General features: G+C 39.6%; 1 long non-coding RNA gene across 3 annotated transcripts in view; it reads right to left on the bottom strand.

The window, feature by feature from the left end:
- Positions 1 to 14677, bottom strand: part of LOC120541534 — a 45307-nt gene that overhangs the window by 25615 nt on the left and 5015 nt on the right. For 2 of the 3 annotated variants that reach the window (XR_005636021.1, XR_005636023.1), the window contains exons 1-2: positions 3438 to 3586; positions 2182 to 2358 (exon numbers count right to left, since the gene is read on the bottom strand). This is a non-coding gene — a long non-coding RNA (uncharacterized LOC120541534). Of the gene's footprint in view, positions 1 to 2181; positions 2359 to 3437; positions 3587 to 14677 lie in introns of those variants that run through there. The other variant, XR_005636022.1, reaches the window with a different exon arrangement.

Below are 14677 nucleotides of genomic sequence, written 5' to 3'. Positions count from 1 at the left end.
CCTTCACCCTCATATTTATGCTCTTCCGATTCTTTCCGAATACTTCACGAACAGAAGTAGCGACTACTCACAGGTGTCAAAGAGCCACGTTAGACGGCGAGCTGCCGGTGTTCTAATGAAATATCCTACCCATCGAAATGATCTACTCACTGATACTACACATGCGCAGACCAAAATTACGCAACTTAGCCTTACTACATTAATGCATTTATTACAGTTTACTGCATAGGTATTTATTGTCAACATTTTATAAATTGTATATTTTGCATGTGTGACTTTTAGTCTTGTACAGGCCAATGTATCCATGCACGAGTAATGACCGTCTTGTCAAATCTTTGCATCAGGCTGTGTCTCTTTCGGGCATTAAATGATGCATATATAATAAATTGAGAAATATTAACATTTCCATAAATTTGATGGACGACTTCTAAATACATGTTAAATGATGACATGGTATAACGTTATAAGTTTAATGTTACGACTTACAATAAACTACGGTAGGATACTTCGACAAATATGACAAATCGTCAGAACACTGGCACATTTCAAACCCCGACCTGACAATATGGTGGCAAGTGTGCAAAAACAATACACTTATACAGTGATTTAAATTGGTGGAATAGGAATAAAACTGTAGGAACATATGAATACAATGTCTGCATAAATATGACACATAACGATTTCCTCAACATCAAGGACACTGTTATGTCACGGAGCACAGCGACATCTTCTTTCTTCAGAGGTGACTCAGTAGACCTGGAGATAACTAGGTTTGACTGCATTCACAAGGAAAACACTGAAAAACCTGACATTTTTAGACTGCTCTGTGACTTCACTGGTTTGTGCCTGCACGTTGCTTTGGTTCCAATTTGCCATGCGCTGAGGCCCTGTTATGCAGATGGTGTGCCACCTTTTCCCCTTTGTACTTTTAAAGTTATTGCAGTTTTGAAACATTCTATGAAATGCCAATTTAGTATTCCATAATGCCTGTTTAGCAACAAATAATATAAAGATATATAGGCAACACTTTTTTACTTTCTATGTGTGAAAGTAATGGAAGCAGAATAATTATCACTACTTATGTTTTTAGTTCAGCAAGTCCCTATTAGGTTGGCAGTGTTGTCGATCAGTAGTGTATTGCTTAGCGCTGAAGCTCTTCAGTGCCAGAGTTAATGGGTAAAATGCGGTCTGGCTGGAGTTTCCATGTTCTTCTTGTCCTTGCATGAGTTTTCTTCCATAATCCTAAGACATAGATGTTAGGTGGCATGTAGAGGCGACACTGGTTGTGTATGTTACTGGGTGTCTCTCTGTTTATGTGTGTCCTGTGATGAAGTTGGCACCTTTTCCAGGGAGTCCCCTGCCCAACACCCTATGATGCCAGAGATTACTAAGTTACTGTGACCCTGAGAAATGGGGATAAGTGCCTTGGAAATGTGTGTGTATGTGTACATATCACTGTTTTCAACAAATCAAGCTTAGCAGAAGTTATATCTTTTCACTGTCTTTTGTAGAAAATTGGAAAATAATATGAATGCAAAAAAGACATCAGTTAGCAAGCATAAAGGGGAAAGAATAAACTGCGTACAGACAAGTTTGTAAACTTAAACGTTCCACCTGGACAACACCACATTAAGTGAAATTTGTTAATCTAAACTTGGAGACTTGACAATAAGAGTCTTTTTCGCTTTTGCTATTCTTTGCTCTACTGAAACAAAGCTTACCATTCTTAGACTACACTCCACTCGAAATCTTTACGTTTTCTGAGAGGACAGCCCACAAACGCATCAAGGGCTGCAGTCGTTTTTGGACCACTCTTCCAGATAGCTGGATGACATGCTTCCCATGGCAGGCTTTGGAATTTTTTTCTGGATTGATTCCCAGAAGACAATTATGTGCCAAAGTCACAATACTATGAAATCAAATAAATATGAATAACTGTTGTCTCTAATTGTTAAATTACAAACAAAATGCTTTTACTTAAAAAGGTTTTCGTTATGATTTTCCAAACAATTACATTTCATGTAACCCAGCATGCCATTATGAACAAGTCTTTTAATAAGAAAAAGTAGTTCCATGAGAACTTACAGAATATGATGAACCAAACAAAGGAAGAAGACTGAATAGTTTTGGCACCCCTTAAAAGAGCAAAAATATTGACATGAAATTATATTGTTTTTGTACCTTTGTAGAAATTCAAGGGTTAATGAGGCTTCTTCTTGGTATGCAAAGTTAAAAATGTAGAAACTTGAAAAGACGTCTGCAGTTGCACTCACATTGATGTGGCAGAACTTTGCCCGTTACACACCACTTGCCTCTCAAGGCTCAGCATCCACTGTTGTGCACTCATGAGTGTGTCACCTGAAACAGATAATACACATACTGTACATTTTTTCTATTTTGCATCAGGCTTAATAATTAGATGACATTCTACCATACCAATAATGAATGGCTGACATTCCTCAACTTTTCATCAAAGAGAGTTTCATATATTTTTGTAAATTTCAGACAATATTAGGATTCTTCCCATTACAGAAAGTCAGTCTTCATGTGAATAGTGTGTGAGATATTACAATAGATTTCTCCTCAGTACTTCTTCTTGTCTGCTGTTGAGGGTCCACCAAGGACATTCAATTAAGGAGTTTGGCTCTTACATACACACATAGTTCATATGCACGGGTTGCACATCTGCGTATTCAACAAACCACAGATCGAACAAAATAAAAGGCCAGAAATTCCAAAAAGCAAAAGGGCTTTGACACACACAGAGAGACTGTCTGTAGGTGATCAGTACACTGATACTAAAGTTTCAACCTGAGAAACTGTTATTATTGACCGGGACACACACGGACACAACAGCAGGGGCTGCCAGGCATGTCTCTAAACAAAAGCCATTCAATCCCCAACTGTAAAGTACTGTGAGGTCCTTCACATCACATTGTGTGCACCCTTTGTTTCTGTGAAAAAAATCATCAACACAACCACTGGAAAGCGAAAAGGGATTGTAAAGTGCCATCTCACAATGAGAAAATACAAGTCTTAGGTCTTTTGCAAAGTAATAATACTAATTTATTATTTTGTATAGCCCAAAATCACACAAGGAATGCCACAATGGCCTTTAACAGGCCCTGTTTTTTGACAGCCCCCCAGCCTTGACTCCCTAAGAAGACAAGAACAGCTCCCGAAAATCACTTGTTGGGAGAAAATTGGAGGTAATCTTGGGAAAGGCAATTTAGTGAGAGACCGCTTTGGGCATGCAATTTGTGTCAAAAAATGAGGTCAATACAATACAATACAAAGAACAGAACACGAGTAATCCTCTTCACAGATCTAGATGGCCTATCTATCATTGCCACTTCAGAAATACAATACAATAGTACAACAGTAATAGTACTAGTACAAAGCAAAAATGCAAGAGCAGATTACTGTATATCATATACCTGTATGAAAAATCATTTTTGTTAAGAGTCCTGTAGACATTGGCCAACAAGCTACCTCCCCCCTCCTTGGCCATTCCTTAGCTGAGTCAGTGCTGGGCCAGCCAATTTGATAAAAGGACCCTTCTACCCAATGATTCCACTGCTCCTCTATCAGAGATGACATTTCCATAGGCAGGCAAACATCCTGGCAGTAGGGCTAGTGGCACCAATTGCCACATTTGAGTACTGAGAAGGGAAACAGAATAGGTGAGCGTTACTAACAAATTATAAATATCATACTACTTATATTTTAGTGCTAATGACTAACAAAAGAGATGCACAGTTAATCAGCAGCTCTAGTCAGGGTATGTCGAACTGAAGTAGTTAGTCTTCTGCAGGGATTTGAAAACTGAAACTGAAGGGCATCTCTTATACTACCCAACAGACTATTCCATAGTTTAGGGGCCTTGTAACTAAAAGCTCAACTTCTCAATGTTACTTTTTTAAGCATGGGAATCAAAAGCAGACAGGTATCTTAAGATCTAAATGTGTGCTCTGGTTTGTAAGTACTGATGTGCTCAGATAAGTAAGCCAGACCTTGGCCATTTAAGGCTTTACATGTTAAAAGTAGGATTTTTGAAATCTACCGTAAAGTTAACCGGGAGCCAGTGTAAGGACTTAAGAACTGGAGTAACATGTTCATATTTTCTTATAATAATTAATGCTGCAGCATTTTGAATTAACTGAAAGCTATAGTACTTGGGTGTTGTACCATGTTAACCATTATGGATGTGGTAAGAAGTTAAGCAAAATGACACATTTTATTTGCTAACTAAAAAGATTATAATATGCAAGCTTTTGAAGCAACTCAGGCCCCTTCTTCAGGCAAGATGTAATCAGGCAATGATTACATCTTGCCTAAAAGCTGTATAAAGAACAATTTTAACATCCAGTAAACACCACATTGCAGTAGTCAATCCTACTAGAAATAAATGAATGGATTAATTTCTCATTATCCTGAATATTTAGACAACACCTTCATTTTCCAAACTTTTAAAGATGAAAGAAAAATGTTTTGGACAGTTTTGTAATGTGAGGTTTAAATGACATTTTGGAGTCGAAGATAATACCTAGATTGTGGGCTGATTCAGTAAAATTAATGGTGATTCCAACCAATTTAAATAATGATAAAATATTGTTGCAATCAGCATTATTTCCTCCAATAATAAACATCTCTGTTTTATCTGTGTTTAAAGACAAATAGTTCTCATCCATCCACTCCTTTAATTCACTAACACATCTAATTAAAGACAACATCGGAGAAAAGTTATTTGGTCTAAAGGTATAATTGGTGTTATTTGCATATAATTGAAAATTAACTTTATGTTTTCTAATGATAGATCCCAGTGGAGGCATGAAAAGTGAAAGCAGTAAAGATCCCAGTACTGAGCTTTGTGGGACTCCATATTGAACTTCTATGTATAATGATGGACTACTGTCAGTGCATTTCTGTATGTACTGGAATCGATTTGATAAATAAGAACTAAACCAGGTAAGGACATTAACTGTAAGCCCAATTTAATTTTCCAGCCTTGTGCAGTTAAATAGAATGGTCAGTTGTGCCAAATACTGTGCTTAAGTCTAACAACGTAATTACAGTGGAATTTCTTACATCAGATGATAGCAGAATGTCGTTTACAATACGCGTTAGAGCAGTTACTGTAGTATGATTAGTACAGAACCCAGACTGGAATTTGTCAAATAAATTGTGATGCATAAGTGTGGGACTAAAGCTGACTGTCAACTACTTTTTAAGTATTTCAGAGAGATAGGGTAAATTTGATATGGGTCTCTAATTATTAAATATATGTGGGTGAAAGTCTGACTTTTTAAATAAAGGTTTGATAACTGACACCTTCAGTGCATCAGGTACTGTACCATGCAATAATTAACTATTGATAACTCTAAGAATTGGTGCTGCATAAACACCCATTGTGAATTTTACTAGTTTTGTTAGCACTGGATCTAGAGAACAAGTAGTAGGTTTCATTTTAGAAATTAAAATTAAGGCTTTCTGTTCTGTTACAGGATTAAAATTTCTAAAGTTTTGAATGCCAGGCTAGACAGGGTCTGCCAAGCTAGTATGAGGTTTGCACTGTGATGCTGAGATCTGGGATCTTATATTTTTAATTTTATCATTAAAGAAGTTTATAAAGTCTGTATTGCTAATGTCTGTTGGTATTTTGAACCGTGGTTCTGAATTCACCTTTGTTAAATCAGCCACTGTTCTAAACAGTACACAAGGATTATTATTATTATGTATTATTTTAGAATAGTAGTCTGAGCGAACTTTAAAGAGAGCTTTTTGATATTTTTTAACACTCTCCGTCTATGCAATTTGAGTTACCTGCAACTTTGTTGTTCTTCATCTATGCTCCAGATAAACAACAGCTTATGATTTAAGATCACAAGACTGCAGTCTGGATGGTGGTCTAATCAGTCAACCACATAGTTGTACTGCCATATTTTGGGATAATACAAAAGATCCCCACCAGTTAGGATGAAGAGCATCTCTCTTGAAAAATCAAGGGCTTTCCCAAAAATCATCCCAGTTGTTCTTTTATTTGCATGCCAGGTTTCTAGCCAACAGTGAAGGGGATGCAATTTGCTATAAATCACATCCCCTCTATATAATCTTGGTAAAGTGCCAGATACAATTCAATTCCAACATTTTGTTTTGGCTATGGTGCATATATTAATACAGTGATCCCTCGCTATATCGCACTTCGACTTTCACGGCTTCACTCCATCGCAGATTTTAAATGTAAGCATATCTAAATATATATCATGGATTTTTCGCTGGTTCGCGGATTTCTGCAGACAATGGGTCTTTTAATTTAAAGTACATGCTTCCTCAGTTTGTTTGCCCAGTTGATATCATACAGGGGACGCTATTGGCGGATGGCTTAGAAGCTACCCATTCAGAGCATGTATTACATATTAAATAAAACTCCTCAATGATATATGATGCGCTTCCCGAGCGGAGCTTGATTGTTTGCTTTTCTTGTTCTCTTACACTCTCTCTGACTTTCTCTGCGCCTGACGGAGGGGGTGTGAGCAGAGGGGCTGTTTGCACAGAGGCTGTTTGCCTAGAAGATACGGACGATACTCTAAAAAATGCTGAAAGACTACCTTCACATTGCTCCCCTCTTTGCAGCTGCTTTATCGCGGTGCGCATACTTAAAAGCCCAACAAGACGCATTGATTGTTTGATTGTTTGCTTTTCTGTCACGCTCTCTCTCTGTCTCTCTCTCTCACTGACATTCTCTGCTCCTGACGGCGCTCCTTAGAAGAGAGGATATGTTTGCATTCTTTTAATTGTTATCTCTGTCTTGTCATGGAGCACAGTTTAAACTTTTGACTAAAGGGTGTTATTTCATGTCTAGAGGGCTCTAATAATGTTAACAGTGTGGGAGAGTTTACAAGGGCTTAAAATATCTAATAATAACCATACAAACATATGGTTTCTACTTTGCGGATTTTCACCTATTGCGGGGGGTTCTGGAACGCAACCCTTGCAATCGAGGAGGGATTACTGTACCTCATATTGTTGTAAATAAATATCATTAGTGCCAACATGTAGCAAAAAGGTAGATATTTCATCATGGGCCAGAGGATCCAATTTAGCCTTGAATGTCAGATACCTTCACCCCTAGAAGTCATTTAACCTTAACTGCTGGTTTAACATAGTTTGGAATTCTGACATTATGCATATGAAATTACCAATTATGACCCCTTTTTTCTTTTCAGGATCCACAGGTGTGCTGCAGAGTGTCCAGAATAGTGCCACCAAATTGGTGACATGGGTGCAGAGGAACTAAATTTTGGCTTCTTAGACTGCCATCTCATTGTTCTGTTACTCACCCTGCGGCTGAATTGGTGCTGTTGATTTCAGCCTCACACTGACTACAATAGGACCTGGAAAGAAACTGAAGCCAAATTATTAGTAACCAAATTGTAAAAACATATCGAGTCTATTCAGTTTTCAGTTTGCCTAATTGCTATGAAGTTTCTAACGTGGTCCTCCAATGTGTGTATTTTCCTGACCAATTCTAAATTAACTAAGAATTTTTTGTAAGTGAAGCTGTCTGCACTATCGGCCTTACTCGAGCTGAACTTTACTGACTAATTTGATTAGTTATCGGCTATTCTTTTCAGACACTGTAAAACTCTATGTGTGTGTGTGAGATGCCACTTTCATTCTTCTGCTCGCTACTCACCCCTACCAGATATTGTGTAAAATAAGGAATAAGCTCATTATTAAAATGTTTCTAACATCCCTAAGCTGTCTTCCTGGACATTTGTTTTTTACAATTTTCTATCATAGGTTCAATGTAATTACTTATCTAGCAAAATCTTGCTCTTTGTGGTTTTTGGAATTGTCTTCATGCCACATGCTGCCAGCCTGTTTCTGGCTGCAGTGTGGAGTAATTGGCCCTGCAGTGTTCTCTATATCCTTGGCTGATTGTACATTCAAGTTGCTGAGCAGTATAAGCAAAATGAATATTTTGTACCAGGAAATGAATCAAAGTCAAAACACCAATGAAAGAGTCATTACCAAACAACCAAGAAGCAGAGCACCAAAAGCAAGAATGTTAAGCAAGTTTGGAGACAGAAGGGGAAAAGCTTCAAAATCAGAACAAGATTAGAAACACATAAAGTAAGGGTTTTGTTTTTACTGTTTATTCAAATCATGAATAGTGAGTAGAGTATTGTGTCTTTATTTAAACCAGTACTTTGAGAGTCAATGTGTCTTAGTGACACTCGTCATGTGCTTAACAGCCACAGAGCAATATAGCCATCAAAAGTTCCAAAATTGTGGTACCAATACAGGGAAACACACAAAATGGAGGCGCACATGAGAAACAAAATGGTAAGAAGATGACAATTAACCAAATAATGATAAAATTTAAATAAATGGTGACAAGATGATAATTAACCAAATAATGATAAAATGTAAATGATCATTAATAAATAATAATGTTTTTTGAAAATACATTTTAGGCAAGTATGAATTTTATTCCCCATTTGAAAACAGCTGAAGGAAGCTTATAAGATAGGATGATTGTCTTATAAATATTTTAATGTATTCTATGATGATAATTTTTATTAACTCATGGCAACTGCAGGCACTCTTCTAGGTACAGGGTATCTTTGGTCTATGAAATTACGCTTCAAATTATGTCATTTTTACTCTTGTATTGTCATCATTTTGTTTGATCTCACACTTGTCGTTTTTTGTGTAAGAGAATTACTGATTTTTTTTTTTTAAATATTCAACTACCCTTTGTGTTATATATTTTTGATTTTTTAATTTTGGCTACCATTTTAGTTTGTTACTGCTGCCCACATTTTGTTAGCTCATCATTAGGATAGTGTCCTCAGATGTTGTGACTTGTGGTAACCAATGCTATAGGTTTAAAGGATGGTTAAAAGTTCACTTTCCTATATGAACTGTGAATTCAAAACCCAGACAAACTTTTTCTAAAATTTACAGTTGTCTCACATCTTCACTCTCTGGTACCTCAGCCACTGTCTGCGTGCTCTTTGCATGTTCTCCTCATGTCAGCTTTTTCTTAAATCCTTCAGCTCCAATCTGACCCCTGACCAGTGAATGACATCCCCTTGTGATGGGTTGCCATCTGGGTTTATATTTTCCTGCTCTGAGCCCACTGCAGCTGGTAGAGACTGCAATATCTTTAAAATCTGAAATTTGAAAAAGACGGTCCAGAAAATGGATGGACAGGTGAGAAGCAAACTAAAACAAATAAAAATGTATAAAGAGATAAACGGGTTAGAAAATTGATGGACGGGTGGAGACATGAGTTAATACAATAAACCGACTTAAAGTAAAACTCTAAGGGCACCAGGTCTGCTCTAGGTGGTTGACTGCTGACGTTCTCAGATTACTTGATCTCCATTCACTCTACTGAGTGTTAAACAGCCATCACAACACATCAATCAGAAATGTTATCAGAAAAAGAGCTTCTAGATAGATAGATAGATAGATAGATAGATAGATAGATAGATAGATAGATAGATAGATAGATACTTTATTAATTCCAAGGGGAAATTCATATAATCCAGCAGCATCATACTGATACAAAAAACAACAAAAAAAAATTATTAAATTAAAGAGTAATAAAAAAAACAGACAATAAATTTGAATAATGTTAGCATTTACTCCTCCCGTTGGAATTGAAGAGTCATATAGTGTTGGGAAGGAACGATCTCCTCAGTCTGTCAGTGGAGCAAGAGAGTGACAAAAGTCTGTCACTGAAGCTGCTCCTCTGCCTGGAGATAACACTGTTAAGTGGATGCAGTGGATTCTCCATGATTGACAGGAGTTTGCTTAGTGCCCGTCGCTCTGCTACAGTTGTTAAACTGTCCAACTTTACTCCTACAATAGAGCCTGCCTTCCTAACAAGTTTGTCCAGGCGTGAGACGTCCTTCTTCTTTATGCTGCCTCCCAGCACACCACCGCGTAGAAGAGGGCACTCGCCACAACCATCTGGTAGAACATCTGCAGCATCTTATTGCAGATGTTGCAGGATGCCAATCTTCTAAGTAAGTATAGTCGGCTCTGACCTTTCTTACACAGAGCATCAGTATTGGCAGTCCAGTCCAATTTGTCATCCAGCTGCACTCCCAGATATTTATAGGTCTGCACCCTCTGCACACAGTCACCTCTGATGATCACAGGGTCCATGAGGGGCCTGGGCCTCCTAAAATCCACCACCAGCTCCTTGGTCTTGCTGGTGTTCAGGTGTAAGTGGTTTGAGTCACACCATTTAACAAAGTCTTTGATTAGCTTCCTGTACTCCTCCTCCTGCCCACTCCTGATGCAGCCCACAATAGCAGTGTCATCAGCGAACTTTTGCACGTGGCAGGACTCGAGTCATATTGGAAGTCTGATGTATATAGGCTGAACAGGACCGAGAAAGTACAGTCCCCGCGGCTCCTGTATTGCTGACACAATGTCAGACCTGCAGTTCCCAAGGCGCATACTGAGGTCTGTCTGTAAGATAGTCCACGATCCATGCCACCAGGTGTGTCTACTCCCATCTCAGTCAGCTTGTCCCTAAGGAGCAGAGGTTGGATGGTGTTGAAGGTGCTAGAGAAGTCCAAAACATAATTCTTACAGCACCACTGCCTCTGTCCAAGTGGGAGAGGGATCGTGTAGCATATAGATGATGGCATCCTCCGCTCCCACCTTCTCCTGGTATGCGAACTGCAGAGGGTCGAGGGCGTGGACCTGTGGCCTCAGGTGGTGAAGCAGCAGCCGCTCCATGGTCTTCATCACATGTGACGTCAGAGCAACAGGCCGGAAGTCATTCAGCTCACTAGGACGTGATACCTTTGGGACTGGGGTGATACAAGATGTTTTCCAAAGCCTTGGGACTCTCCCTGTTCCAGGCTCAGGTTGAAGATGCTGTAGAGGACTCCCCAGTTCCAACGCACAGGCCTTCAGCAGTGTGGCGATACACCATCTGGACCCGCTGCTTTGCTGGCAAAGTCTCCTCAGCTCTCTGCTCACCTGGGCTGCTGTAATTGTGGGTGGGGATGTCTCACCTATGCTGGTATCAGCAGAAGGATGGTTGGAGGATGCAGTACTCCGAGGTGAGAGTGGGTTAGGGTGGTCAAACCTATTAAAGAAGTTGTTCATTTGGTTTGCTCTCTCCACGTCTCTCTCGATGGTGGCACCCCGTTCGAGCTGCAGCCAGTGATGATCTTCATCCCATCCCACACTTCCTTCATGCTGTTATTCTGCAACTTCTGCTCCAGCTTTCTCCTGTACTGCTCTTCACCCTGAGCTGGACTCGAGTTCCTTCTGCACGCTTGAGCTCATGCTGATCACCACCTTTAAAAGCCCTTTTCTTCTGGTTCAAAAGGCCCTTGATGTCACTTGTAATCCATGGCTTGTTGTTAGCATAGCAGCGTACTGTTCTTACTGGAACTACAATGTCCATACAGAAGTTGATGTAATCAGTTGTGCAGTCAACAGCCTCTTCAATGTTCTCACTATGTGACCCAACATATATCCCAGTCTGTAGTTCCAAAGCAGTCTCTCAGAGCCTGCTCTGCCTCAGGGACCACTTCCTGAATGAGCGTGTGGTTGTAGGTAGCGCCTCACTCTTGGTTTGTAGTGAGGCTGAAGCAGAACCAGGTTATGATCTGCTTTCCCAAGTGCAGGCAGGGGTGGCACTGTATGCGCCTTTAACATTTGCATACAGTAGGTCAATAGTCCTATTTCCCGGTGTTACAATCCACATACTGGGAGAAGGCAGGTAATGTTTTGTCCAGTGCACACGGTTAAAGTCTCCAGCGATTAGCACAAGAGCCTCAGGGTGCTGCGTTTGTAACTTAGCAACTGCGGAATGGATGACTTCACTCGCTATCTCCGGGGGGATGTAAACAATAACAACAATCACGTGTCCAAACTCTCTTGGCAAGTAATAGGGACGCAGACTTACGGCCAACAGTTCGATGTCCCTGCAGCAAGTGGAGATTTTAACGCTTACATGTCCTGAGTTGCACCACTTTGTATTGACATAGAGAGCGAGTCCTCCTCCTTTCTTCTTCCACAGGTACTTGCGTCTCTGTCCGCTCTAACTGTGCTAAACCCGGGTAGCTCCACGTTAGCATCTGGGATGGTAGTTGTTAGCCACGTTTCATTAAAACACAGCAAGCTGCATTCTCTGTAGGTTCTGACATTTTTCACCAGCACAGCCAGTTCGTCGATTTTATTTGGTAGTGAGTTCACATTTCCAAGGATCACAGAAGGCACCGACGGTTTATAACGCCATTTTCTCTCAAGCTGCTTGGCTTTTATCTTATCTTTTATCTTTGCACCGCTCGGCTGCCCCGATATCGTCTTCTTACCTCGTCAGGTAAATAGGGAACCACACCGGCATGAGCATTTCTTCTCAGTGCTTTAAGTTGACTACTTGAATAGGCGAGTCTCAGAGTGTAAAAATCCATGTCAAGTAGTAAAAATAGTAAAAAGTGTCCAGGGAGCGATTCCACATAAAAGAAAGTGGTAGAGGTGATCAGTGAAATAAAGAAAAATAGAAAAAAAGGTAAAAAGATAAAGTCATACACGGAGCTGCTGGAATGGCTGCCACTTGCGCGGCGCCAGAAATGGTGCTTCTCATCCAGAATGGAGAATTTAAACACTTTGTCATACAAATCAGTGAAGTGAATATGAAGAAACAGTGAGGAATTTGATCCCGTGTCATTTGTCAGTCAAGTGGTGATGTCTTGACTTATTCAGTGAGATGAGATTTATGAACTGATTATATTAAAAAGAGCAAAAATATAAAGAAAATACTGCAGAGTTAATGGAGAATAATAATACCATTAAAGGGAAAGATTTTCTGTGTTATATAGTGCCTTTTGTGTTGACAATACAGTCTACAGTTACTAATGGAAACTCACACTGTAGTTTCTCAAGCAGGTGTGATTCTCTCAGGGTCAAACAGCAAGGTCAACATTGAAAATGAACCTGCTTTCTTGTGGCAGAGCAATAAGGGTGACGGCAAGTTAAATTTGAGTGAAGAAGGAACCCAATGTTGGCTTAAAAACCTCTGTAAAGAAAACCAAAGTGAACATTCAGATAATTCCCTCCGAGTGTCACTGTTTATCAGGAGTCTCTTCACTGCGGGGAGCTCAGGGCTCAGGGTTTCAGCTCAGGTCTCCACATTCTACTCCATCACACTGGACATCGACTCAGAACCTGCATGCAGTGACCATCCAGCACACAGTGGTCATCCACATCTGCACTGGCATCTACAATAATATTTCTATCTAAATCTAAACATATTTATACAAATAGTTTAAGATAAAGGAAAATCAATATGCAAATTAAAAACCTCCAACACTGGATATGTGTAAATGCTGCCCTCTTGTGGTCTAATAGGCAATTTAAATAAAAACTTTTCTGACATTTTTTTTATCCTTTTTCCAGTCTTTTTAAACATTAAGGGTGTGTTGAACCCTTGGTACACCTAATTTCAGGCCAATCATAGCCTTTGCATTTCCATGTGCTGGTTTTCTCTGAAAGAACTTTACTGGGTTTTCTCTTGAAGAGATTTGACTGGCTGGTGAGGGGGCCACCAGGGTGGTAGGAGACATGAGAAGGACCTGTCGTGAGGCGTGAAGAGGTCGGTGGTGACACACCTGGCAATGAGAGGTTATTGTCATACACCAGTCTGAACAGACAGTGACCACTAGGGGGCAGTATATCTGCTTTATACTTTACACAACCATAGCGGAGTCCATGTTCTGTTTTCAGGAAAGTATACCCAAAGTTTACCAAGAAGATATATATATTATTATGGAATTTCATTATAATGTATTGCATTTTATTAACCTGGGTTTCCATTTAGTATGTAATATCAGTTGGTTATAGAGGACTGACGGCATGTTAGTTTCATTTCTACAGTAAGTACCGTATTTACGCGTGTACCACGCACACATTTTTTCCCGAAAATTAGCATTAGAAAATCAGGTGCGCTCCATACACGAGGAAATGTAATTCTGTAATGTTTACTTCTTCTGTTTGGGCTCGCTTGCTCGCACACTCACAGTCTCTCTCTCTTGCTCGCTTGCTCGTGCACTCGCACTCTTTCTATCTCTCGCTCGACAGCGCTCTCTCTCTCTCTCTAAATGCTTCCTATACAATCACAACGCACGTCGTACACAGGGCAAAAAATTTTTCGCGATTTTCTTTTTAAAAATTACGGTGCGCGTCTTACACGAGGGCGCGTGGTACACGAGTAAATATCACAATTCACAATATCACAATTTTGAAAACAAAACATTCAAATATTATCCCAACTTTGTACAATTTAAACACAGTTTAGGGTATTTATGCTGCTAATGTTTTAGTTAATGAATTTCTTTATTATTTTGATCTCTCTGCCAGACCACAGTTACTTATTCACGGATGCCAGCCCCCTATTCAAGTTTGCTTCTTAAAGTTTTTTTGCACAGGTTTAGCCTCCTAATAAACATCGTGCTGTGACTGAGTTGCATTGGGATAAAATCCTTCATCCGCCTTCTTTTTAAGCCTGGTTTATACTCACCATGTCTATCACAATGCATTTCTATTTGTTGCAGCCCATTCGATGGGTGTGTTGATATTCTCCTAGTCAGTAAGTGACAGGTGGTCAATGTCGTATAGCTAGCAGTGTCACAGC

This window comes from Polypterus senegalus, chromosome 12 (genome assembly GCF_016835505.1).
Source record: "Polypterus senegalus isolate Bchr_013 chromosome 12, ASM1683550v1, whole genome shotgun sequence".
Lineage (NCBI taxonomy): Eukaryota > Metazoa > Chordata > Cladistia > Polypteriformes > Polypteridae > Polypterus > Polypterus senegalus.
Note: the sequence above shows the minus strand (reverse complement) of the source record. Positions and strands in the feature narration are given on the sequence as shown.